Genomic DNA, 27,051 nt, shown 5'->3' on the forward strand with positions numbered 1-27,051 from the left:
TCTGCCTTTATGGTGTATGTTCAAAACAGGTGTTTTCAAATGAAAGAAGGTGCAGATAATGGCTATTAAGATAATCAGAAGAAAGGAGGAAAGAGACAGGTTGATTATAAAACCGATGACAGCCCTCCTTTCAAAGGAGGAAAGAGGTAGACTGATGATAAGGGATAAACACAAAGGAGGAAGAACCAAAGGCTAGTTTGGTACAAGAACCCTATGGCCATTGATAAGTTTTAGCTGGAAGCTAAAGGTTTCTTATAAGTGAGATTGCAGAACAGCCTACCGGTTGGCAGGAGACTATTTTTAAGAGGGAGGTTGATGAAGGAGGATTGGATGCCACACTGGCTGTGACAGCAGGCATGCCAAGAGCTTCCTTCAGCCCTGTGTCAGAACCACCCAGGTGGGGATGCCTCCTTGCAACCCTCCCAATGCCAAACAGGAGACACGCAAGCCGGCTGCATGGGAAAAGAGAAGACAATGCCAGTAACACCACTAAGCTATATCTTGCACTCTGCCCACTTACAGTCTTTCCCTAGTGCTACAAAGATCAAGAAAAAAACCAAAGTAAGCAAAATGAAAAAGGAAAACATCATCTCTAGAGTTTCTGACTCTCCAGAAATCAAGACATTTCACCTGTAGGTACTACAAGAAATCCTTCTAGCAGGTATCAATTCACACCCCTTTTCCTAAAACCTGTTCTAATCATTGCTCACTGACATCTTTTTGTACAATGTTAACTTCGAACCAGCAGTGAGGGAAATTTCTAAGCCTGAAATACAAGCTACAGTGTATTTAAAGTGCAGTCATTTAAAGTGCACTTAGCTCTCTACAGAATTCATATATGATGCACTTGTATCTGAAGAGGTTACAACCTAATCCAACAAAGTATCAATACACAAATGTTCTCCTTGAGTACACCACAGGTTCCCCTTGGCCTCATGCTGTTCTCAAGCCTCTGCTCAGGATGGCTGCTGCCAAGCACCTTCCCCATCTACGTGACTCTCCTGAGTATCAGTAGATTCACAGTAGAAAAGAAGTGCAAGTAATGCTTATACTTAAAGGGATACTCAAAATTATTAAGAATCTCAATGTGACAGAGCCTTTGGAGGGCGTTAAGAGTTCCCTCTCTGCTTAGAAACTGCCCCACAGCAGGCCTAGGCAGAGTCCAGGTGAGCAAATTGTCTTGGTACTTTCCTGTTGTGGAGTGCTGTCGTGATTTAATCTCAGCCAGCAACCAAGCACCACACAGCCACTCGCTCACTATCCCCCCCGCCCCCGGTGGGATGGGGGAGAGAATTAGAAGAATAGAAGTGAGAAAACTTGTGGGTTGAGAGAAGAACAGTTTAATAATTGAAATAAAATAAAGTAAAATAGTAACAATAATAATAATAAAAAAAATATACAAAGCAAGTGATGCATAATGCAATTGTTCACCACCTGCTGACTGATGCCCAGCCAGTCCCCGACGGCCAGCTTTCCCCCAGTTTATATACTGAGCATGACATCACATGGTATGGAATATCCCTTTGGCCAGTTTGGGTCAGCTGTCCTGGCTGTGCCCCCTCCCAGCTTCTTGTGCACCTCCAGCCTTCTCAGTCGGTAGAGCATGAGAAGCTGAAAAGTCCTTGACTAGTGTAAGCACTACTTAGCAACAACTAAAACATCGGTGTGTTATCAACATTATTCTCATGCTAAATCCAAAACACAGCACTGTACCAGCTACTAGGAAGAAAATTAACTCCATCCCAGTCAAAACCAGGACAAGTGCCTTCATAGAACCAGCTCACATGTAGAGACAGCACAGTGAAAAGCTTGTGTCAGAAGGAGACGCTGAGTTTGTTCACAGTGTGCAGGGAATCATGGGGCCAGTGACCAGCATAAAGAGTCACTGTAGCAGCCCCAGAAGGATCAGAAGCAAAACCACAGTATCAGAAAATGCTGTAATGCTTCCAAAGCTGAGCCCGCAGCTCCAAATGCTGCAAACGGGCTGTACTGACACCCCAGTTCAGAGGGATGTGATCTTTATCACCCATCCCTGTAGCCCTCTGTGCCACCTTGCTGGTTCTGCTACTCCTCCTCCCTGTCCAACAGCCCAGCCTTGGGGGATGCTCTTACAGAGGAGGCAACACAACAGTCTCCTTTTCCTGAGCGCCTACCTCCTTTATCACAACTGTCACCCACCTGCCGCACATTATTTCCACTGCTAGTTTTCACTGTTACTTTCAGTCACTACAGAGACAAAGGGACACAAGACAGACAGCAATGCTTATAAGATATTACACCCCCTTTTTATCTCCTAACCACTGATGCAGTGGCCCTGTATAGAAAATGCGAGTTCTGACGTACGATTGTTTCCCTCTCTGTGGCATCCCAGCAGCACCAAGAGGCTATGGGGCACTCCACGGATATACTCTTTATTTCAAGAGCAATAATTTAGGCCTGTCAGTTAAAGATGGGACTTGCACAGACAATTTAAGCTTTGCACAGTAGATGTCTGAGAATTTATATTATCACCAGCGGAATATTATCAATGGAGAAATGGCGAACGCAATAAAACTGCCCGTTACTTTAAGTCTTACAGGATAATTTAATCCTTCATTTAGTACTTGCACACTGCTGCAAGGGTATTCTGGGCCATGGGAAAATTCCTGAAGCATGCAGGATCACTGTAAGCAGCCTTATGCTGCCCTTCACCCTTGCAGATGCTGGCAGGGAGCCAGCCTGCAGGCACACTGGGTTGCTGTATGTGCTGGCTGCCCCCAGGGAGCCTGACACGAGCGAATGCCGGGGGTGGGGTGGTTCCTGCCCTGCAGCAGTTCACCATCCAGAAGGCACCTTCCCAAACTGCTGGGCTGCTTGTGCCATGCTTTCCAAGAGGAGTAGCACTTAAATTTAGTGCAACAACAAAAGACACCCTAAACCTTTTCATTAACAACAACACAGAGGAGGTAACTTTTACCAGCTGAATAAAACTTTTGTGTATGTGTGTTCATGCTGCTGCTCAAAGGATGCAGAGCTTGAACCTTCTCTAGCTTGCTGAGAAGGGAGATCCTGGGAAGGGACCACCATCCCAGTATACCTTACATCTCACCCTCCGTGAGCTTCTACAGGCATCTCCTGAGCTCACTGAAACCCTCTTGTTCAGGTTGTGTTGTAAGGCCAGCGTGAAGACAACACTTCAACCCAAAAGAATGGCAGTGTTTCACCCTGCCCTGCTCAAGTGAGCTTACAACAGCAGAAACTTGGGCACTTTGCCACCCTACTCACTCTGTCCTCCTGCATTTCTTTCTTACGCTTCATATGAAGTCTTTCAATCAAAATCCATTGCCATTTCCTGAAGTTCAATATTCTCTCTTAGGATTTCAAACTCGTGCTTGTGAGAACAGAAACTATGTTCATTTGTAAATCAAACTGAAATAAATACATGCATTTAAGAAAATATTGGCAAAGCAAGTATCTGCTCATCCACGTGACAGAGGCAGCACAGGTTCTCTCTAACACTTGTTTTCAGTCTTCTGAGACGGGGATCTCTTGAAAGTTTTCTCTTTCTCAAAGAGGAGAAAAAGTGCATTTCTTTGATCTAACCCAATCATTTTTGATTCTGGAGATGAGGCAGTATTATGCTTGCCCTTACTCTGCCAAACCGTTCTCATCTTTTCTGTGGTACGACTCACTGCAGTGGCTGGGCGTGACAAACCAGAGCAGCGTGCAGCAACACCGTCGCCTCTCTCAGATGCTCTGCCTTTGTATCAACATCATCTTACGCACTTTCCACCCAGAGCTGTAAGTAGGTTCTTGCTAAGCCAAAAGCAAGAAGACAATGCTGCTTGACAATGGGTACAGTGGCTCCCATCAGACACAGGAGGCTTTTAAAATAAAAAACATGGAGGATTACAAAAGCTGGAACTAACCCCAGAAAAATAAAGTGTTCCAGAAGCTAGAGGAGTTTTCTTCTTGCTCTTTTCTCAAGCCTCCCTGGTCTGTTGAAGCAGCCTCCTTGTGAAACTATGGTAACAAGTAAAAAGGTCATACCTGTTTAAGCAGATGATAGGATGCTGCGTCTGGTTGTTAAACAAGGGAAACACTCTGTTCCTATAAAGAAATAGAAATACACACACTATTTAGTCTCTATTCAGTGAATTTAGCATAAACTCAGTAAGGACTATAAGATGCTGCATATTTGTACACTTAGGTCTGAGCCTTTTTCTCTCAGGTTTATTTCCCAAGGCTCACTTGAGACACATTAACTCAGATCCCCTGTTATGTCCAGCCTGCTTTGGGACCACCAAGGAGCTGCTTAATCCCTAGGCCTGCCCTAAGGAAAGCCTACAATGGCTCCAAAAAGCCACCCATCAGGGAAGGCAAGGGGAGCACAGCATACTCCCAGACAGACTCCCTCCACTGGGAGATCTGGCGGGGCTGCTATACGCACCATCTCTGCTGTGGAAGGATCTCAAACAGGAATGAGGAAAATACTTGCAAAGATGCCCAGAAAGTAATGGAAGAAGAGCAAGAGCCCCCTACTGACTTCCCAGCAAGACACATCAGAGCAGCTGAAGGCACCAATGCAGGGAACTACTCCAATTTCTTCTTAAAACTGTTTTTCTTGCCTCACTTGTATAGCAGAGGGTCTTAAGTTTTTTCCAGTTTATCTGGGATAAATAGCAAAGGTTACCACAGACATCACTACCCCTTTTGTGACCCTCTTTGCTCAGTGAGAAATGCTTGGACACCAATGTAGTTAGCCCGTTGAAATAACCTCCTCTGCATGTCCTGCTCTCATTCTAACCCTCTCTCCTCATTCTAAGTCTTTGATCAGAGCCCACTGGAGAAAACATTACAGATGCAAGCAGCAGACAGACACTGAAATGGCTGCAATCAGGGAGAAAGGGGTCTCCTTGCTATGTGCATCTTTGAGCATGCCCTAAGTATTATGGGGACGGCCAGTACTATCGCCTGTATTTAAGGCTGTCCAGTTCCTTGCCTCTCAGATGCTTGTAACTTTGTTGATTTTAATTGTTCAGAAATTAATTCTCCATATATGATATCTGACTCAAGCTAACGCTTTGGTTCAGAAGTTGTTTGTTTTAAAGCTTCAGCAAGAATGGGCCAAGCATTTCCAGGAACTAGATTAGTGAGAAATACATGACTAAAACCAAGTTAAAAAGAAGGATAGTATTAAGGTAATGAGAAAAAATACAATGCAAGTATGCAATTAGAGACAATCATAATGCCAACAAAGGGGACTAACCTTAATCTGGAGAGCAGTTCAGGCTTTTCCTGTTTCCAAGCCTGGACTCTAATTCTTCGACACTGAGTTAGTCTTCTTGCCTGCACCATGTCACTGGCATGGAGCTGTCCTAGCTACAGATTTCCACCAGTTTGCCCAGCTAACATCCAGCAAGAACTGAAAGATGTTGCTGCCTTGAAGGGGGAAGGTTTCAGACAGTTCTGACAGCAAATAAATGGAAAGCGACTGTTCCACTTTACTGCAGAGGCTGTCAGCAGAGTGTACCATTTACTTACATGCAATCATTAGTTACACTAAATGAGCTATGTGGAAATGAGGCTCCAGCCAGCATCAATTCTACCCACCCGCAGGATGAAGAGGAATGTTAAAATAAGCTAATTAAATTTGCTTTGGCTCAGCAGAAAGATCGATGTTCTCGACAGCTGAGTGTTCAGCACTCAGCGTCCCAACAACCCTCTGATGTGTCACTGATGCAAAATAATGCAACGTAGTCAGAACCAGAGGAGGTGGATGCACGCCTCTTGGGAGAGGTAAATGCAGAAGACAGAGGCATTCAACAGGGACATTAACAAAAGGAGGGACACACCTACAACAAATCCCAGATGACCAGATGGAATTTTTAATGAATTTGGAAAAAATAAAAAAATGGCTTATTACTTTCACATTGCCTACTATACCAGCATTGAGCATGCACTCTAATAGTCTGAACTGAAACCTCAAATCACCTCTCTGCTAAAGGTCTACCATAATAAATGTGATTCTAGCAGGCTGCAGAATACCAAAAATACCAGACAACCAAAATACAAGACGCCAGAAGTGGGAAGCAGTTTTGCTGCCGCACGAATTTGCTGGGGACAGGCTGTAATCAGCATTTCCACCTTTTGCTGACCAGGAAGAAAATGAGATGTTTCAAAGATTCTTCCCCTAGAAAATGGGAGAGAGACCCACCCACACAGAGGAGCCACCAGCTCCACATTTGGGCCAGTTATCTAGGAAGCAAGAAGTTAACATTTAAGTGCCTCGTCAGTACCTGACACCACAGATGTGAATGGGGTTTTGCACTTCCTATGAGCATCTTCCAATAATCACAGCGCAGAATGTGTTAGGAAGGGTTTCTTTTTGTTTGTTTTTCTCCCTAGCCCTCTTGCTTCGGACAGAAATCCCTGAAGAACATGTCCCAATAAGGAATTCATTGAAATTAGCACAGCCTTTAGAAAAGCTTTGTGCTTTGATGAAGGGACATGCTGGCTTGTTGGTACTTTGGCGCCAGGACTGCAGGGGACGGCACCTTGGCTGCTGTGAGCATCACCCTTTCCAAGGGACAGGGCACAAAACAGACGAGCTATTTTTCCCTCCTAATGGGAAGCTGCCATTCAGAGACCCTTCAATCTTGGATATGAAAATCTTTATCAGATCATGCAAGTTTATCACAATGTATAAACCTTGTTGAAGTCCTGTTCACAAATACAGACTGGCAAGTGTATTTAGCATGCACTTACTTTCACTTAAGTACATTGTACAGTTTTTCTGTTGATGAAGACTAACACAGGCCTAGACAGCTCTAGGCTGGATGCACTGTGACCTAACATAAAATGGATAAGAATACCTGTTTATTCTGGCTCTGCCATTCGCCTGTGGGTACAGCATGTCACCAACTGCATCCTACTTCCCCTGTTGTATATATTAGGGATTGCATTTCCTTCTTTTTGTTGAACACTTTAACATCTATCTATAAAAACTGATAGAAAAAACCCAATGTGCATATACATACATATACACAACAGAGGACTAAGCTCTCTTACGCACAAGCTATTTGTAACTATTCTTCATTAATGTGCACCTACTCCTGCTTCTCCTCTTATTAAACTTTCAAAAGCAACTGGCTTGATAGATTTATACATTTTATTCAATAGAAAAAACGTATCTGTCTTTTACAGGAGCTGTTTCTCTTTCTTTCATTTTGGGGGGCTTTTTCAAAGACTCCTATCAAACAATGCACCTGTTCAGTTATTCGTGATGAAAATTATAAGGACTAAATGCATACTTTTCCTAAGCTGCTCCACTTCTTCCCCTCAGAAAGGAGCTGTGCTGTCATCCTGAGGGGTCAGCCTGTCCTCCCGAAGCCCTGACTCTGCCTTGCAGAGATCTATTAGCTTCACTGAGTTGCCTGCAGAATTGCACATTTAAGACTATAAACTCTTCAGTCTGGGAGCTTGTCTTTTGCTACATATTCCCCCAGAGCAGAGTGCAAGCAATGATAAAAACCTAAATTGCTACAAATTACTTTTAAGCATTTAGTGTTTTGCCCAACAATGCATTATACACGTTAGTCTGCACACACTAAGGCTGCAAATGGATCCGATCCATTAGCACCAAAGCTTTCCACATAGCTTTTTCCTTTTAAAGTACACTCTCCTCCTCCTTCCTACTTCCCACCCCCCTCATGCTTTCCCCTTGGCAGCAGAGGCTTAAAATAAGATAACAGACATTTTTCAAAGGGATGCAAAAAAAAAAAACCTGATATCTGGAGGGCAAAATTCACTACCCATTTATTATTCAGTTTCCAAAGTGCTAGAGAATGGAGGTCAAATATATCCGAATTTCAGTGGTGGTCATGTGGAGAGCGAATGGCTTTAAAGCTCTGCAGCTAAAGGAGGCAATCCAGAGGCCAGGTTATGCTGGTGTAAATTGCTGACAATCAGCAGAAGTCAGCAGCTTACCCTGGCTGCAGACGTGGCCCAGAAATTCAGAAAGGACTGCAGTAGGATGGTGCCTTGACTTGAGAATCAAGAGTCCATTGCCAGCCTGACTGAGAAAAACCCCTACTGAAATTTTCACCATCCGTTTGAATGGGCTTTAAGCAGCACATAGCCCAGTACTCCTTTCATTCCTAGAACATGTCTACCTCTGAAAGCTGGCTTAGCAGCACTGTGAGGAAGTGTTACCTTTTGACTCAGCTGATCTAGAAAAAGTTTTAATGCTGGAAAAACAAGCAATACTTATCTTGCCATCACAAATTTATTTATTCTAAAAGCTGTTAAATTGCTTCTGTGTTACAAATGACTGGTTTACTCTCAACACTTTTTAATTCCCACTGCTTGTCTGGTGACTACACAAATCTCCTTTTCACTATAATATCCACATAAAATTTTTCAGTAGGTTAAAAGAAAGTTTAAAAACCCTACAAGTTGAGAAAAGTCTATTTATGGCGAAAAGCATCTTCGGGCTGCTACTGCTAGTCTGAGCAGCTCACAGCCGTGAAGGTAGAGGAGACAGAGTCAGGCTTGGTTATGAGTGTGAGGAGGAGATGGGGAAGATGAAAAGCTCTCTCAGAATCCAAGAATCTTGGATAACTGGAGCCTGAAATACACTGCAGACAGGAGACACTGTTCAATCATTTATGGAAATCAAGGTTAGCAGTGTCAGCATAGCTGGCTTGGGAGGAAACAGTTTCTTCATCCTCTTGGCGCAGAAGTAACTTGGCTACATTAGTGGCTGCCAGTAAGTAAGGAATAAAGAAAGGAAACAGAGAAGGACAAGGAAAGCAAAGGATAAAATGAGTACATCAATATTTTCACAGCTTACATACAGCAGCCCAGCTAGGACCCCAAGGGGGTTTATGTTTCAGGAACCTCAGAGATGGAGACAATTGCTACATTTGGTGAAAATATATGGTGTCTGGGTTTTACAAATGGCGTCTTTAATAGTGTATCTGATTTTATAACTAGCAGGAAAAGAAATTGTTCTGATGACAATTACTGCTGAGGCATTTGAGGCATTTTGCCGCGTTTACTGGCATAGACCTGTCATTAACACTCCATTTCTCTAAACTACGACTTACTTCCTTTGTAGTTGCTCAGTAAAGATAGGTCTGGGGGCTGTTTTCCTGGTCTTGTCAAGATGAATTTTAATGCATACTGCTTGAAAGATGTGCCACCTGCTATTTTATATCTATAATTTATTGTACAATGAGTTCCTATAAATACTTATGATAGCTTAAGAGACTTGTAAAATGAGTTGCTGGCCTATTTTTTTCTCAGTTCATCAGCAAAGCAGAAAGAACTCAGGTCACTTTGAGTTCCTCCAGATACCCCCTTCGGCCACAGCTCCGTCTGGCTTCCTCTGCAGAAGAATCTGGTCTCCGGGAGAAGGGCCATTATAAGACTCTCACTGCTAACCGAGAGATGCTGGCATAGCAATGTACCATAGTTTTTGCCATTTGCTTTAAGAAGCCTCAGCTATTTCAGACACCCATTAAACCGTTGTATGGACACAAGCTAAATCTTCACGTGCTGGAAAGGAAAAACTCACCAGAGACTCCTTTCCGGACAAGGACTGTCTGCTACAGTCATTTAGTGAAACAGAAACCAGCAACCCTGCAAGTTGGTAGCCAAGAGAAAGTATTTCTTTAAGATCTGGGACTGAGAAATCTTTCACCTATTAGGGGCACACTGTCCTCACCTCAGCATCACACAACAGAAGACATGTTTCCACACTTAGGTCTAGTACCACACACACAGTGCTTCCATCGGAAGCTGGAGACTTTTTCATTTGGGACATTACTTTACACTCCCCCTACCTCTTGGGGCCAAGACCTTGCCAAACACTAGTAATAGAAAGTGATTAGAAAGTGATTGTGATTTCTTTTTTTTTTTCCCCCTTAATGAACAGCAAAAAAAACCCACCTACTTCAGAATAAGGGCACTGTACTACATGCATCTTATTAAACACTGCATTTAATCTGTCTTTGGACTAACAGCACTTTCTAAAACAAGCCATAGCCTTCAGTAAGCTCATGGATGCAAAACCAGAAGCGTGTGTTGAAACGACACTGTTCCCAAGCAGAGCTCTTGCAGCGAATAAAGCCAGGATGTGCCAAGATTGCAGAGGGCTTTCTGTCTCAGTCATGAGTGACAGACACCATCAACAGAGAAAATCAGCCATTGCCTTTCATCTCCTTACAAAAGCCTTGACAGCCAAGCTGTTGCAAACCAACAGTATAGGAGTCTTTTTCTCAGACATCACAGTAATTTGAGGGGAGGAAAAGGGGAAGGAGGAGAGGAGGGAAGAAGAGGGTCTGAGGAGCTGGGGCAAAGTGTCGGGACAAAGTGTCAGGACAAAGCATCACAATGAGACTGACAGCTGTGCAGAGCCACTTCCAGCTTTGCTAAGCATGGATTTAGGGAAGCTGAAGACGTGCTGCCCAGACCACCCAGAGCAGGCAGGACCATGAGCATCCTGGACGAGCCTGGCGTGAGCACACACCACAGACTGGCCACAGGTCTGTGCTGCCTACACCGCTACCCCAGGGACATGCTTCAACCCAGCAGCAATGAGGGCATTTTCTCAGTTGCTGGTGTTGAGTTCTGTCCTACCGGAACAGTAGAAGATTCACCCCAGAGGGAAAGCAGCAGTAATTACTCCATGCTAAGCTCTATGCTGCTCTGGTTTCCAGGCTCTCTTGTCCAAAGTTAAAGGTTTCCTTTCCCTACAGCATCCAGGACTGTAATACAGATATAGCCCACGCATGGGGTGGAGGTGAACAGACAAGGCAGCTGCAACAACTGCCTTCCAAAGGACAGCACAGGAGTCTTTCACCATAACTGAGGGTCTTAAGGGGCAAGAAGGGGACTTTCTGCAGCTGAGAAATGAAGGAGGACATGAGAGAGGGTGTTAGAAAGTAAGAGCTGCTGCACTGGCTTGGCTCCATCCTCTTGCTTGAGGATCCTTTTCTAACACACCAGTTCTGTTCATCCTGCAGATTTTCTTGTGATGTACTAGGCAGACAGAAAGTTTCCTCAGTACATCCTATACCCAAGAGTCAACAGTATTTCAGAGGTGTGATGAAAACGCAAAGTAAGACACACAAAAAAAATGTCACTTTCTTTTGGCTTTGGTTGGGTTTACTTTTCTTGTCAGTGTGATATTATACATTGTAAGGGTGTCAATTAAACTTCAGAAGACTCTGTTGAAAAAGTAATAAAATCCCATTTTACAGGTTTGTAGACTGAGAGACTTCCTGTGGGTAACAGAGTGGGTTACTGCCCAAGACAGGGAGAAAACCAAGGTCTCTCAGCTCCCACCTCTAATAATAAGGTCAAACATATATTCCCAGCATTGACCCTGATGAAACATGGTGTGCAGCTCCATACTCCTGTAGTAACCAAGTGCAGCCTTTTCCCAGTATGCCTGTTAACACAAACTACATGATGCCAGAAGAGCAATGGTTCAGGATTCAGGGCTGCTCCAGGGCTGTATGGGGAAGCCACGTTAGCTTACGGCTAGTCCACAGGTTCCTGTAATCAGCTGGCTGTATGTTATCTCTAATTTTAAATGCTCCAAAGTTAACTTTAAGGAGCGGAAAGCAGGCTGTGCAAATTGTGCAGTACCCACGGTAACTGAGTTTAAGCTGCGGTTTTACACTGAGATGGATATATTTGAGATAATAAGGCCCAAAGCACCAGATTAAATAAGGAAGGGACACAGAAGACATTGGCTAGAACGCATCCTCGAAGGCATGGCTCCAACGTTGTGGCATATGTGCCACCAGAGATGCCCAAGATAAATACAAATGGCATAAAAACATTGCCTGAAGATATTCACCTGGGAGCAAACATGGCAAGGGATGCAGTACAGGTTTGCAGGCATTCCCAGCCTTTTTTTGAAGAAATTTTAGTACCATACTTTGGATTTCTGCTTCTTCCTTCTCCCCAGTTTAGAGCAACCCAGCCAAGCAGTGGTGTGGCAGTACTGACCACATCCCATGGCGCATTATGGAAGTTTTACTGGCATTATTTTGGAACGAACCACATCGCTTTGCTCATGATCGTATTGACAGACCCATCTCACATGCATCTCAGTAATACACGCACTTCCCATGCACCATACAACTGCAGAGCAAAAGCTCCCAGAGGCTTTAAAACTTTTATCTTCTAAATCACCCCTAAACTGCTTATCTCCATTAGCAATCTGGATCTGACAAGCACAAGTCACCTGTCACAGGGCGAAGGGGAATCAAGTAAAGCAACGTCTTTCGGTAGTTGAGAACTGGAAGCTTTTTGCTTGCTTTGCCGGGGATTTTCCAGACATCCCCTGTTGTCATTTCTTCCAGGCCTGCCTGAAGTTCTGCACCTCCAGAGTCCCGAGAAATGCCCGCCGCCACCCCCTGCATGTCCAGCCAGGCACCCCAGGGACAGCATCTACAAACTGTTATTAGCCTAATTAGGCCATGTGACACCAGCTCAGGAGCTGCTAAGCGGGACAGCCCAGCAAACAACTTCCTTGTTCAGCTTCAGAGGTTTTGGGGAAGCCACTGAGGTGCCAAACACTTTCACAAAAAGACATCCACAGACTGGACTTCAACCCTGGTGAGTGCCAGCCTCCCTTCTATACCAGGGTAGAGCTGACCGGAGGAACCAGAAACCATGACCAAGACCCCACTGGGGTCTGCAGCTAGAACACGTAGTGAGAGGTGGCTTAGGAGAGGACAGGGGATGACAGCAGCCCTTGAGGACAGAATCACCACCATCTCCCTGCTCTGGATAGACACAGTCTAACAAAGGCAGCTGTCACGGTTAAATCACAGTTGTCCCAGGCCAACTGCTTGGCTCTGCTGCAGGAGGTACCCTGCCTGGTAGTGAAAGGGATGGAGAAAATAGCTACATGTGCCTTGGCTGTTTGACTTTGTCATTCCTCTTGAATCTCAGCTCACACTCGCCGTGTCAGTAGGTCAACCTAACATACTGAGCTGTGACCTGAGTTACCTGGAGCCCCACGACATGGTCTGTCTTGCTGCCCCTCCAGTGGGGCAGACCACCATGGACACATGGGTGGAGCAGACATTGTGTGTGAGGAACATCTGAAGTCATGACAGTGAATGCTGCCAGGTTTTGTCTGTCAGTCAGGAAGGCTGCACGTGGGAGAACCACTGCGCAAACAGCCAGACACAACCACTAGGGACTGCACGCTCCATGAAGGCACTTGTAGTGGAAGGAGACAAAGACTTGCATATATGCATAACTTCCTATAATTCAGTAAGAAGCATGAAAGTTTTTCCATAAGAAGTAACAAACTTTGAAAAAATTTGGCTCCTTCTCACTCAAACAATATATATCCCCAAATATGAAATACAGCATCACTTTATTTTCTGCTTGACCAATGTCGATGCTCATAAAAGTAGACTCTCCCTCCTAGGCCAGGGACTGCTGAAGCAACCACACCTGCCATAAAATTCCTCTTAGCATGCATCTGGTTCCTGCTTTGTGGAAAAACCAGTAACCTGCTGATGACTTAAGTAAATGAGCAATGCTCCATGCCGGAAAGAATATGATACCAGGACCAGCCAGGAAGAGATGTTTCCACTGTGAAACAGGACTCGCCAGCAGTTGCATATTCAGCCCCAGAACACAGGATGGTTGGCACCAGCACGTCCACATCCAGCCTTGTCGTCTTCTCCTGTTTTCCCCTCATTCCACTGACCACCTGTCTTTTCCCTCCTCCTTGCTAAACTCTTAAGAGCAGCAAACCCAAAATGACATTTGCCTAACATCAAGCATTTGGTAAGAAATGCCAGCTTCATTAGAAGATCAGTGATGCTTATGGGACATGGGTCCCACAAGTGCCACAGTCGCATTGTCCTCAGAAGTGCAACAGTAGGAAAATTGTCCGAAGACCCTCAGAGCCTCAGTCCCTGAATTCCCTAAAAACAAAAGCTCTTACTTTTGTATCTAATAAAGAAATTAGGAAAATATTGGCAAAAAACTCTTCTCCCGCTCTCCCAGTTACATGAAAGCCCTTGCCTGTTTGCAGTAGAGTACAGGTGGGTTCAGCTGATAAGAATTCAGGCACAGCTGTCTTGCTGTATGCAGGTAAGAAATCTGTAAATATACTGATGGGATTGGGCAGAGGGCTGTCATTAAACAGAATTTCGAGCTGGGGTGGAGGCTGCAAAACAGACTGTGAGTGCTTCCTGAGAGGCTGTCAAGGCCAGCTTCACATCCCCTCTCCAAAACAGACGTGTAAACAATTTCTAGTCACAGAGTTTAGACCATTATAGTCAGCAAGTCTGTCACCCTCCATTATACAATTAGTAAAAAGTCTGGAGCCCAACTCGCAGCAGAAACCTCTGACTCCTCCATTCCCCTGGAGCCCACGAACACCCACTTCCCAGCTCATTTACCCTCCACAGGCTCTGGGGGATGCAGTCCCACACAGCTTCCTGCCAATCACCGAAGTCCCCAGCCAGGCTCAATGCTAACCAGCATCAACATTACCATCTCTATAATAAGCGGGCACAAAGGGCCAGCCTCACAGCTGGGAGCAGCGATCACACTTCCCAGCTGTGTTTGGGGTTCGTGGGCACTTGGAAGTGCATCCTGTCATTAATCAGCTCTGCCTGTCTGCGCTTGTGAGAAATGCTACTTCATTTTCAGGGCTCTTTCTGCTCAGGATGCGGGCAGCAGGGCTGGAACGAAACACTGTGCCCATAAGTAAAGCTAATGACACAAATCTTGCTGCTACCCACTTGACCAATAACTTTTTTTTCTCCTCTCTTTTTTTTATTTTATTTTAATTTGCTGATTCTTTTGCTTCTAAAGAAACTGTGGACTGGCCTTCTCCACATGCTGGTAAATGGGCAGCTATTGGAGTAGTCCCCTCACACTATGGCAACTCTCTCAGCTCCAGCAGCAGCAGCAGCAGGAGCCCAGGCTGAGCCAGTACCCCACACCCTGAGCCAATGAGCCTTGCTGAAACATGAAGATTTTCAGCTGGGCTGAGGTGCCAGGCAAAGCAGTCACGTCACTTTTGAAACCTCAGTGTTTTCTTACTGGGCTGCACTGAACCAGGTGGGAATTCCCCAGGTAGATCAGCACTGCTTGGCATGGTGCTGCACTGATCACTGATGCCCAGAGTTGGCAGGGATTGCCTTGCCAAGTCCCACAAGGTTTCTGAAATGTTTTCTCAATCCAAGCTCAAGATATCAGGAAAAAAAAAAAAAAACCAAACATCACTGCATATTTCAGACTAGGTCAACTGAAATGTTTCAATTGTGTTTTACTTGGTTTTTCTTTGAGTTGAGTTTTCCTTCAGAAATTTGAGCTATTCGACCTTTTCTCTCCTGTTTTCAAGATGTCTAAAAAAGGCATTTTAAAATCAGAAAAAGAGGGAGGAATTTTTCAGGAATGGGAAGTTTATTGAAACTAATCCTTTCCCAAGAACAGTTTTCATTTTATGAACTGTTTCTTTCTGATTTAAAAAAAAAAAAAAGTGTTTGATTAGAAAAACTCCGTTTAGCTCAACTTCCTAGCTTCAACATCAACTCCAAACCTAACTCTGGGAAACAAGTCCTTCGTTATTTTCCCCAAAGATAAGACAGGAAAAACTGACCTGCCTTCATTTGAGAGAAGAGTTTGCTGTGAGGACTCACGTGTAATGTATATATTCCCATAATGTATATATTGCAACCACTTGTTTATTTGAAAATTATGTAGTTCCTGTGAGACCAAATGTTCTGTATTTAATAGCTTAAGCTGAAGGTTATAAAAGCCAAATTCAGCAGACTATATGTTATTAAGAAATAGGGATCCCTATGGCTAGCTGAGGTCAAGCTGAGGCCAGCATACCCATAAAGAATACACACTTGTGTGTCCTTATTAAAGTTTAGGGATTTAGTAAAAACAGGAGTGTTTTCCTCTTAGAGCACTCATTTCAGACAATTTTCTTTACTTTAATAAAATACCCTACATCTTTCACAAAGTTTAAAATAACTAGAAGCTGCCAGAAGTGGGAGACCACTATATTGTGGTTTCACGATGAACTGTTGCACCTTTTTTTCACATAATTAAAAAATAATGCTAACCTGTAACTACTTTTGTTAGAAGCCAGAAGCTGTGTCGAGGTTCCTGCATTTTGGGAAGACTTCCTGTGGCTTGAGGGTCTAGAAATCCTACAGAAATCAGTACCGCCTCCTCTTTTACAAGCCATCTGCTCAGCCAAGATGAGCCTGTGAGAGCGACCGCCTCTAGCTGCACAAGATTTGTCATCATTTACTGCTTCACAAAGCTCAGGTGGCCGATACTGGGTGCTGAAGTCTGCGCCTCCTGGCCACTGTGGATAACACAGAGGAATCACCAAAGTAGTAATCATCACTGCCTGTTACTGTCCACCACCTTGCCACTAATCTAACATGGGACTTGGCTTTTAAGACCAGGAATCTGCAAATCCAAAGGCAACTTCTTGCAAATTATGGAGATTTTGAGCATCAGCTTAGATCAGGTTAATGTGAAAGGCCTTGGTTTCAGCAACAAGTTTAAGAGATCGACTGGTGAGCACTGATCTGTTGAGGCTTCACCGCTTCCAGGGTGAAGCCCTGCACCTCACCACAGGCTTCGCCTGCAGCCACCCCACGGCAGGCGGGGGTCTCTGCCATGTGGATTCAGCAAGACCTGCCTCAGATCATGTTTGATATCGACATTGCCCGACAATGAACTAATTAACAGCTGATAACATTGTGACATGAGACTAGTGCAAGATGAAGCAGTGAAATAGAAACGGGAGGAAGTTCAAAGGGTTCTGGTGCTCTCTCAAATCCCCATGGTATATTCCCTTCCCTCCTCAGAGAATCCTGGTGCCGATGACCGGACAAAATGAGACAAACTCACCATGAACATCAATAGCCAGCACTGCAGGAGGCACAGACCATACTGCCGGCCAAAATGCTCACAGTTCCTCCTCGCAATTTTCTGTCACCCTTTCTCTGATAATTACCTTTATATATGAGCAGTTCAAAAGCATGTTCCATTATTATACTTTAATTGGCTTATGATTAAGCAAGCAGGCAGTGCTAAGGAGATGAGAAACCATGGTGCAACACAGTAGAAAGCATTAGATGCCTTATTTCCTCCCTCAAAAAGAACTGTATGGTGCATCTGAAAACACTTAGCAAGTGGCAAGCCAACAAGAAAAGCCGGGCAAATACAGATTTCTACCCTCTTGAAACTAAATCCCTGTAAAGAAAATTATTATTCTCTCTCAGCACCATATGCTTTTGATTGTATCAAAATGCATTAAAATAACAATGCTTTTTCCTAAGCTGACCAATCTCAGGAAATGATTTACAGGCTGAAAGCTGTACTTCACTTGCTGGAGACTACATAAGTACCAGGCTGCACCAGTTATTCACAGCGCCACGCTTTCTCCAACAAAAGACAACACTGATTGCAATACTTTCATGAAGACAGAACAAGTCAAAAACAGTGTTTTGACCTTAAGATTATGGACTTTATGGGTCATAACAAAGCCATTAACACCAAACACCTGTTGGAACAATTTTAAAAACAAGTATTTTATTACCTAATTTACCTAGCAAACTTGCCTCTTTTTTAGAGCTAGCAGGTAAAACTTGGGGAACTTTCAAAACAGAAGCTCAATACTCAGAAATGCATAATAGCTTCCTTAAAACACTATGGTGTTATATAAATACCTTAATAAAGATTAAAGAAAGTGACTGAAAACCAAAGGTTACTGACCGATTTGACCACAAGGGCTGCAGCCTTCTGTAACAGAGGACTTCAGGTACTTTAGCACAATTTAGACCTCATGCCAAATGAGTCACACATAGTATGGAAAGTCCTAAAGAAAACTCAGTTATATAGAGACCAGAACTTCTGCCCACGTGGCAGGTACTTTTCTTTACATTCCTGATCCACTTTCAATTCACACATTTAAAAATGGATTCACAGATCTGGAGACAACATTACGGAGCAGTAGAAAGCACATTTTCTGTGTAAAAACACTCGTGTATAGCAACAAAAAACACACTACGGAGAATCTCAATTTCCGCACTGATGCATTTGCGAACAAAATTTTTACTTTCTATTTTGAGGATATTACAATTTAAAAAACCACCCTATAGCTCAAAAACTATTTTCATAAATGTAAAGAGACACTAGATCTCCTGAAAAGAAGAGGATGAACCATACTGTTTAGGGATATAACATGATGCTACAAGTAAAGGCCTTACTTTCACCTCTAGAATCATGTTCTGCCCATCACATCACATCACATGCAAGAGCATGTGGCAACACGGTCCTCGGTCCAAAGTTCAGGGATCGCTCCTGGTCGAGCATCTGTCAGGCCATGAGCTCTGCTAAGGGCAAACTTCTGTGCTAGAAAAGGATAAGCAAGGTGAGTGATATATCAAAACCTCCTTAGCCAAGAGGAACAGCAAACTTCCATGGTTGTTGTGCAGAGGCAGAAAGCCCTGGCACATGCTCCCAGAGCTGAAAGAGGTGGCTCTTTCTGTACACGCAGAAGATACCACCAGATTCCAGCAACTTGATTAGCCATACACCTCTCAGTGCTGCCAGATATTATAGCCACAGGTTCCCTTTGTTGGGAGCACAGAGCCATGCACTGCTGGAGAGCAGCTGCTCAACTCAGTTCGTACAACCCTGTGCATCCTGAGCTCAGGATGAGCCCCATCTCACTTATGGAGTTAGCCGCAGCTTACGGAGCTCCCCAGGATGGAACTAAACCAGCTCAAGCTTTTGTAGCTGTCTTCTTGTAGATCAGGACCAGGGATTAAGGGGTCTGAACTCTGAGAAAAAGATTTTCCTTTCAACCACAGGACCTGAAAGACTTCATTTATTCAGCAGACTGCCATTGAGTTCTGTATCCCATGGTTTCCTCAGCTCTAATCATCCGAGCAAGTACCAACAACCTTATAGGATCTGACCCTACTTATTTCTAGTTTATACCTACGTGCTAAGTACATCCTTAACACATGCAGGCTTTGGCTGAGAATGGGACCCATTACAGTAGGCAGTGCACACACTGAGAAAAGGCATTGGTCCTTGAAGAGTTTATAGCCCAATATAGACAAACAGAAGATAGAAAAGAAAACCCGTTATTACTATGTAACTGTTTTTATGACACAGAGGCTCTTTGTAACAAATAAACAACTTGTAATTCAGCATCAGTGCAGACTATGTTCATATATAAGTTATACAACAGGAAAGTTATCTGCCTTTGGTCTTCCATAACCTGCCTCCTATTCCCCAGCTGTTGCGCTATCACCAGCTGCCTGCCTTTGATTTTTGAGGATTATTTGTGGCTTCATTTTCAAGGAAAATAGTTCTAAGAACTGTGTTGTATTGTGCCCGTTTGTTTTTTTTTTTTTTTTTTAAAGATTATGAATTGGGGCCAAGGAAGATAAAGTGCCTTGCCTGAAAACATGCATGGGCTCTATAGCACATCAGGGAAGTGCACACAAGATTTTCTGAGTTTCAATCGAGCTCTAACAGAATCACCGCTCCTGCTTAGCTAAGGGCTGCAGCCTCTGTATGCAGTAAACAGATCATATGGGCCATAGGCCTGAAGTTTATCTTAAGCTCCTTTAAAAGCACCGCTCATCATTCAAAGGAAAACGTGTGATCTTTTGTGACATCTCTCTGGAAGGAGCTTTCATGTCTGTTGCTCTGAGATGATTAGAAGACATGGTATTTTGAATGCAAACTAAGAAATCCCAGTGCTCCACTGCTTCTTATTCTCAGGCATTAAGAAACAGATTTCTCTGGGTTTTGTAGGAATTGGGGAAATACATGAAAACAGGAAATGAGCAATGGAGTAGCAGGGAGCTTTGTCTGGCCCCTCCTTCCTCTTGCTGGTAGAAGTCGCACTCTTCTCATGCTGAAGGGCATCCTCCAACCACATATTGATCAGAAAAAGTTGCCTGGAGACTGGAGGAGGCAACAGCCAAACTGGAGGTGTGGAAGGAATGAAAACTTTGCTCAGTCAGCTATTACAAATGGACAGCCACTCCTTATCCCAACCTGTCCCGCTGAGCATGGACTAGGACATTTTGCTGAATAAGAGCTTCTCCACCAAAAGGAAGGAACATCTACCTCTTCATTGGACTGGCTATGACATGGTATGTTTTCTCTCTCACCCTGGATGAGGACCCAACTGGGTATGGAGGGAGAATATCAGGTAACAGATACACAGCACACAGGCTCCCCTCCTTTGGGAAGATGGTCTCCTCAGTTCTAAGTGTGCTTTGGGGATGATGCCATAAGACTATGGGAACAGGACTGGGTTGGATCTGCCAATGAAAGGATGATAGCCTATCTGGTAATGACATCACCAGAATTCAGAAAGATAGAACTGTGCCTTATTAATACAATTGCACCTAACTTCATCACGCTTGCAATTCTCTATGCGTACCTGGCCAGAACTGTATCTCTGCCTGAAGAGGTATACCATCACCTAACCTGACTCAAAACAGCCACAGTGCCCTAAATGGCACAACTCTAGATTGTACCAGCTGAGGGTATGGTCTCAAAGCAGAAGCTAGTTTAGGTAGACCTCAAAGTTTGATCACCAGTACAATACCTGGTCATGGCAGCAGAACTGTCAGTACTCCTGGAAACTACATGGCATCTGAACTGAGCCCCCTTGAGGTTATTCAGATAGTATCAGCCTTTATTAAGGTTTCATTCCTTCAAGCTCCTTGCATCCACATGTGTAGTGCCAATTTTCTGGTGACCTCTTATTACTGAGCTGGCCCATTTCCAGAAAACATATGCCATGTGAAGTAGCTCACCCCAAATTACTCCAAACCAATTAAAACTATTTTTGAAACGAATTGCCTCTTGGCTGAGCATATTTTTGTGAAGCTGTATTTTGCTGTCCTTATTGACTGTCACAGTCTTTTATGCCCTTGCTATGCCCCAGTCATGGGGACATTAGCCCAAAATTACTTGAGGGAAACTACAGTCTTCCCTCCTGTGGCCAAAGAGCCCAGAGAAGGTGAGTGCCGCAGGCTGTATTGCATCCCAGTTTAATGATAGTGGGAGACAGGAATTAAGGCTGAGACAGAGAAGTTCAAAGGCCTCCTGCCAACAACCGCTAAGTCCAGTCTGACTTACAAAGGCAGAACCACACCACAGTGCTCTTCACTCGGGAAAAACAAAGGCATAAAGAGAGGAGAAGCTGCCACCAAAATAACACTACCAAAAATTTATGTCTGAATTCTGTAGAGACATATGGTGTCCCAATAAAAGGCTCCACCAGAAGTAAATACAGACACAACTCATCCTGAACACGTGTGACAGTGGGGCCATACATAAAGTCTGGGAAACAGAAGATAGAATGAATCTCCTGTAACCCAGTACATGTGCTCAGTGTCACAAGATAAATAATCGATTTGCCTTAATTAGGCTACATCCTCCTGCTGTCACGCAACCTCTACTTGGCAACTGCACAGCTAGGTGAAACCAACCCCTTATGTATCAGTAATTACTGGATAAAAGTTTAATTTTGCCATGTTCTAGTATCTCGGTGGCTCACTCTGGCCATGGTATTTTCAATTCAGACGGATACAGGAGATGGCATACCTTAGTCATAGCTTCACAAGTAACAGCTTGAACAGGTGAAGAGGATTTAACCAACCAGCACAAACTTCAAAGAAACAGGAACAAAGAAATGCTGAAATGAAGACTGAGCATACGCTTGGTATAAAAGTAACCATTTAAAGCAAGAAAATACTACTACAAAACAATTTCCTGTATTTATGTGTGCACTTGTAATAAATTTGCTTCAGATATTTTCAGTTATTGATTAACAATCAATGAAGAAACAGTCTCACTAGCACTACTCCACATGGCTGTTTTAATGCTAAAAGAGTAACGGGTGCTTACATGCCTCAAGAGGTTGGAAGAGGGGACTTATTCTTTTGGATAAACTGCATGTTGTGAATTACTTGTTCCCATCTTATTATTCTTAAGAAAAGTAAGGTAGCTGGTTAAAAGAAACAAACAATCCATCCTAATCTTGCTGCCTACAGAAAAAATCTTGCAAAAGATATTTTATCATCGGAACTAATAATTGAACTATGCTGCACATGAGGCAATGCCTTGCATGGTGAGGGCTAGCATGTGTCTTGGCTTCCAGAGATAAACTAAGAGCTACAAGGGCACAAAAGGCTTCTTTCCTATTGCAGCATATGCGCACACAAAAGGGTAACTGCCTTTGCATTAGGGCAACTATGGCCCCACGGACCCCTCTGAGATTGAGACTTGCCTCCCTACACCTGCGTATCAGAGGACAGCTAAGCCCCCACTCCCCTCCTGCTATCCATAGGTGAAAGCACAGCAGCAGAAAGATGCATCTCTCCATGTACCTCCCAAGCTGCTCACAGCCGTCCCAGCCATTACCACAGGACAGTCCTGATGAGCACAATGTGCCAATTACCTTTTTACACATCCAACGCTGCCACATCAGTCGCAAAGGAAAGAGCTTATTGATTATAACTGAGCCAAAAGGATGCCCTGCTAGAAGTTGCTTCCATAACATTACTTTTCACTGCTGATTATTAATAGAACCAACTGATGGAAAATAATTTCCAAAAGTGAGATAGACAGTTTAACAGGAAACAAGCATCAACTGGCAACAGCTAAAGGAGCTCACAAGGGAGCGAAAGGGGGGGATATTCACTGTGGCCTGTCCTACGAATGCCATGAGTTCAAAGCTTGCATCCAACTTCCAGCATTCTCCAACAGCTGAGAAGGTGCCCAAATGGGAACTAATAATTTCTAACATGTTCTGAAATCCTGAAACATGTACAAGAAAGCTAAAAGCCATCTCAAAAGTTTGCACCATTTTCATATTGTTAATGAGCCCCATTCTGTATAAAACACACATCCTTGGTGGGTTTATGGAGAACATATGTAGGGACTTCTGCCACTGGGATTTCCGTAGATGGAAAGAGTAAATAACACAGAAAGGAACTACACTGTAGGAAACAGTGCCCTAATTTTGATGGCATATGCTTTAATGTACTGTTTGCAACCAGTCAATAAAACCACACAAATCTGTTTGAATACGGAAATGAAAGCATTTCAACATGAGTTTAATTTATAAGATTGATCCCACACAGCCACATGTGTTGCTATTAAATCACTCGGAAGAAATATAATTTAATTTAAACAGCCTTTTTGGCGTCCCCCCTCCCTTCTTACCTTTAAACATTCAGCTAAGTCCATCACAATTACTGCCTACATATTGCTTATAATTATGTAGATATGTGAATTAAAACATCTTCATTTGTATAAACATAGCATATACCTAAACACCTCCACATTCACACCACAACTACACCTTAAGCAGCAATGTATGGGATGTCATTATACCAATTTACTCTACTAAAGATGATCAACCAAGAAATAGACACGACCAGCAAAATGCAGATGTTTAGAGCTTTTTAAATGTAAGGGTTGTATTACAAGTGTATCTGTAGCAGCCATGAGCATTTTAGACAAAATGGTAATTTGGGAACCAAAGCAAGTCAAAGCTCCACCAGCTCACCATGAGTGAGTAACTAGAAGGTGTATTTTAATAGTTAACATTAAACAATAAATTATCCCGTTCTGCCAACATCATTAACACCACTTTTCAGCACAATGACAGCCTCTGGCAAAAGACCCTACAGTGACAAGTCCAATTAACTTTCCTCATCTTTATCTCACAGGTCACCTGTTAAAAAATGCATGTTTACTCCGTCTTCTCTCAGAACAAGACTGACTGCAGCGGAGGCAAAGTGTTCTTCTAAGTCAAGTAGGTCACGCCATCTCAGCTCCGCTTTGTACAAGTCACTTTGCATGTTGCGTGAGCTGTCATTTGACGTGCCTTCCTCCCCAGCTTCTGGGCTGAGCTGCCTTATGCCCTGCAGACAGGCTGCCTCTCCTTCCCTTAGCAGTGGAAGCGAACCCAAAGAGCCATTGTCTTCACCTGCAGACCTCAGCAAAAAAAGCCCCCACTAGCATGAGCAGCCTTTCTCATGCCCGTATCTAAATTAGCCCGGTGTGCTCTATTCACTGATTAAAGCAGCTCCTTAGGGGCCCAATCTAAAACCCACTGAAGCTGATAAAAGTTTTTACTTTGGTTTCAGTAGGCTTTGGATCAAGTCCTGTTGATATCATCATATACTTTCTCCAAGATTCACAAGAGGAAGAGGGGGAGAACCTGTTTTAATCTCACCCTGTGTTCCCCTGACCTTAAGGAAAGAGTGGTCAAAAGGATCATTCTGTTATACCAGCAGTGCCTAGGACCTAAGCGATGATTTCAGGAATCCATCACAAGCTGATTTCACAGCTGTGGTGCAAGGTGCAAAGACAGCTACCAGCTGAAGAGACCCAGTGGGAATGTGGGATATATCCTCAGAGTAAGCAAGTCTGATTCCCTCTCGGATGCAGTCATGCACAGAGGCTGTTTCTAGGAGCTGAGTATTTGCCCCTGTGGACATCACCTCCAGTCCCTATCCCTCTCCCAGGGAGAGAGTTCTCTCTCCCAAAAGGGAACTCGCACATCAAGGCTGAGACCACACAGACCATCGTATCTGAGTGATATGATACCAAACAAGAGAACCCTAATAACATCAAAATCTCTACAGATCTAAGAGCCAGATAGACTTAAAAGAAGAAGAGGGACATGGTCCCAGAATGAAGGAAACTTAGTTTCTTAGATCATATAACAAAGAAAATGCACATTTGTTTAATTATCCATAGCCCCTTAATGCACATATCGGTCAAATGGTACAGTTTTTGCATGCAGACAAGCCTACAAGAAGTGATTGCACACACACAAACACACACACAAATTCACCCCATGCAATGGCACGGTTACATGATTCAAGAAAGAGGATAAACAGCAGGAAGGTGAAACTGCGTATTAAAGTGCTAAGATCAGTTGTTAGATCTCAACTCTCTGAGGGAGTGCAGAAAACAGTAGTACGGAGTTCATTGCCTTGAGTCTAGGAGCATTTTTCTTTTTTCTTCAGTATCAATAACTGGGTCTTTATTAGGCCAGGAAACAACCAAACCCAGGCCTTTTGACAGCTCTACCTTGACACGATCAAATAGGATTCACCCTTGAAGTGGTTTTCCTGGCATTTTCAAGACCCAAGGTACCCGCAGGAGTTTCATATAACAGATGCTGTGCAATACACCTTTGGCCCTAATACCAAGTTTTACATAGGGTGATTTTTAGGCAGTTAAAATGTTCTTTTCTGGTGTCTTAAATATCACAGTAAAGGCATTTGCCATTTCTGCTTATACAAGTGCTTGCTAGGCTAGTGCCCTCCCATGCTACAGAGTGGAGTGTTTTGTTTGCTCCAAAAACCAAAGCACTGTCACTTAGCTCTTTGCACTTACTCCATCAACGGCACATTCTCTCAGCAATGCCTTCAACCTGCGAATCCCCTGGGAGGAGTGTAATCCTTTTGCAAGATCTAGGTCCAATCTTGGTAAGTGACTGACCTAGTCACTCTAGTTTCAAGCCAACATAGGGCATGTACAGGCTTTAGATAACTATATAAATGCATATATTTTATCTATCTACCTCATAGCCTCCAGATACGTAAAGGTTTTGGGGTTTTCCACACATTTTCTAGGTAAGAAAGCCAAGTAATGTAGTCAGGTGTGAAGGCAGGAATTAAATGACTCATCCCAAGTTACCGAGCAATCAGTGAAAGATTTAAGAGAAAACTGCCTTCATGCACGCAATTTTGTGTAACAGCATCTATAGAACTCTTATGTTAAGCACTGTAGAGTTGCCCCATCACATGAGCAATTTAAAGTTTGCGGATTGCTCCTTCATCTCCATCCTCCTCCTCTCCCCCTCCCAGAAACTGCAACTGATACCAGGTAAGCAGGATGAAATAACGGGGGGCTTGCAAGGATCACCAGTTGCACGACTGGAGCCTAAAAAGACAAAAAACAGACCTGAAACACTAAAGTGGGGAAAATCCTAAAGGCAAGATGACCCGATCAATAGTCAGCAAACATGCAATTGCTGCTGGACAAACTCCAAGCACTTGTTTCTGCAGGCACCCAGAAGATGTGGCGGCAGGCTCCCATAGCAGTACTGCAATCAATGTGCTGCAAGCCCTGGGAACAACCTGTCTTCCCGACCAGTATGTTTTACATATACAGTACAATGTGCTGGAGGGTGGAAAAAAGTAAAGTCTTTTACCTGAAGGTGTTTATTTTCTTTAATCCATTTTTTTACCCTCTAAGGGTAGCAATTGTTCCATTGCTTTGAACTTAAAAATCTCAGCTAATGTAGTGTACTTAGTAACTAAGAATATATTTTCATACATGCAATCGTGTTGTGTTTCAGTGTCCCCACACCAGTTTCTCCTCTCAAACTGTTTTACTCAGTGTGCCTAACCATCTACAATTACTCACATTTTCTTTTACAATGGTCTGACTGCTTCGTAGTTGCTCCTTAGTTTTGCTTAAGTAAGACTGCAGCAGTCTCACAGTCCTTCCTCCTCCTGTCCTGAATGCAAATGATGCTCAGGGTTGTTAGTGCAGGAGGGATGAAGGTTCATTTTCTACAAATTGTTACTCACTGCAGCAGAACAATAACAAAGCCACACTAATGGCCAGTCTCAACAGGAATTCAAAACAGAAAAGAACCTTTTTCTTCCCCTCCCTCCTCCACCACCTTTCTTTTTGGTTGGTTGGTTTTTTCAAGACACTCCCTCCTCCTTAAGCTTTGCAGATAGATGCTGCCCCTTGAGCAGCCACCTCCCTGCAAGGGACCCCTGACACGCTATAGCTGTGACCAGAAACACCAGAAGGAAATACTTTCTTGGTCACATTGTTCAGCTTGCTGATATGCCAATTACCACCACAACTGACTCAACAACTCAGGCACATCACTCCATAACAACATCTCCTTTAAGATAAATTAAGAATGGATTTATGCAGTGCTTATTGGGGCACCTCAAACCTTTCGTGGAA

The 27,051-nt window shown here is 43.7% G+C and overlaps 1 protein-coding gene across 25 annotated transcripts in view; it reads right to left on the reverse strand.

Annotated features, from left to right (window-relative positions):
• The window catches only part of MAP2 (microtubule associated protein 2), a 238,052-nt gene that overhangs the window by 100,371 nt on the left and 110,630 nt on the right, over positions 1 to 27,051 (reverse strand). For 22 of the 25 annotated variants that reach the window (XM_076342136.1, XM_076342143.1, XM_076342154.1 and 19 more), the window contains one exon: positions 4,030 to 4,089. The exons of 2 other annotated variants lie outside the window; for them this stretch is intronic. The gene's annotated coding sequence lies outside the window, so the exon portion shown is untranslated. Of the gene's footprint in view, positions 1 to 4,029; positions 4,090 to 5,248; positions 5,392 to 27,051 lie in introns of those variants that run through there. One more of the 25 variants, XM_076342138.1, reaches the window with a different exon arrangement.

This window comes from Aptenodytes patagonicus, chromosome 6 (genome assembly GCF_965638725.1).
Source record: "Aptenodytes patagonicus chromosome 6, bAptPat1.pri.cur, whole genome shotgun sequence".
Classification (NCBI taxonomy): domain Eukaryota; kingdom Metazoa; phylum Chordata; class Aves; order Sphenisciformes; family Spheniscidae; genus Aptenodytes; species Aptenodytes patagonicus.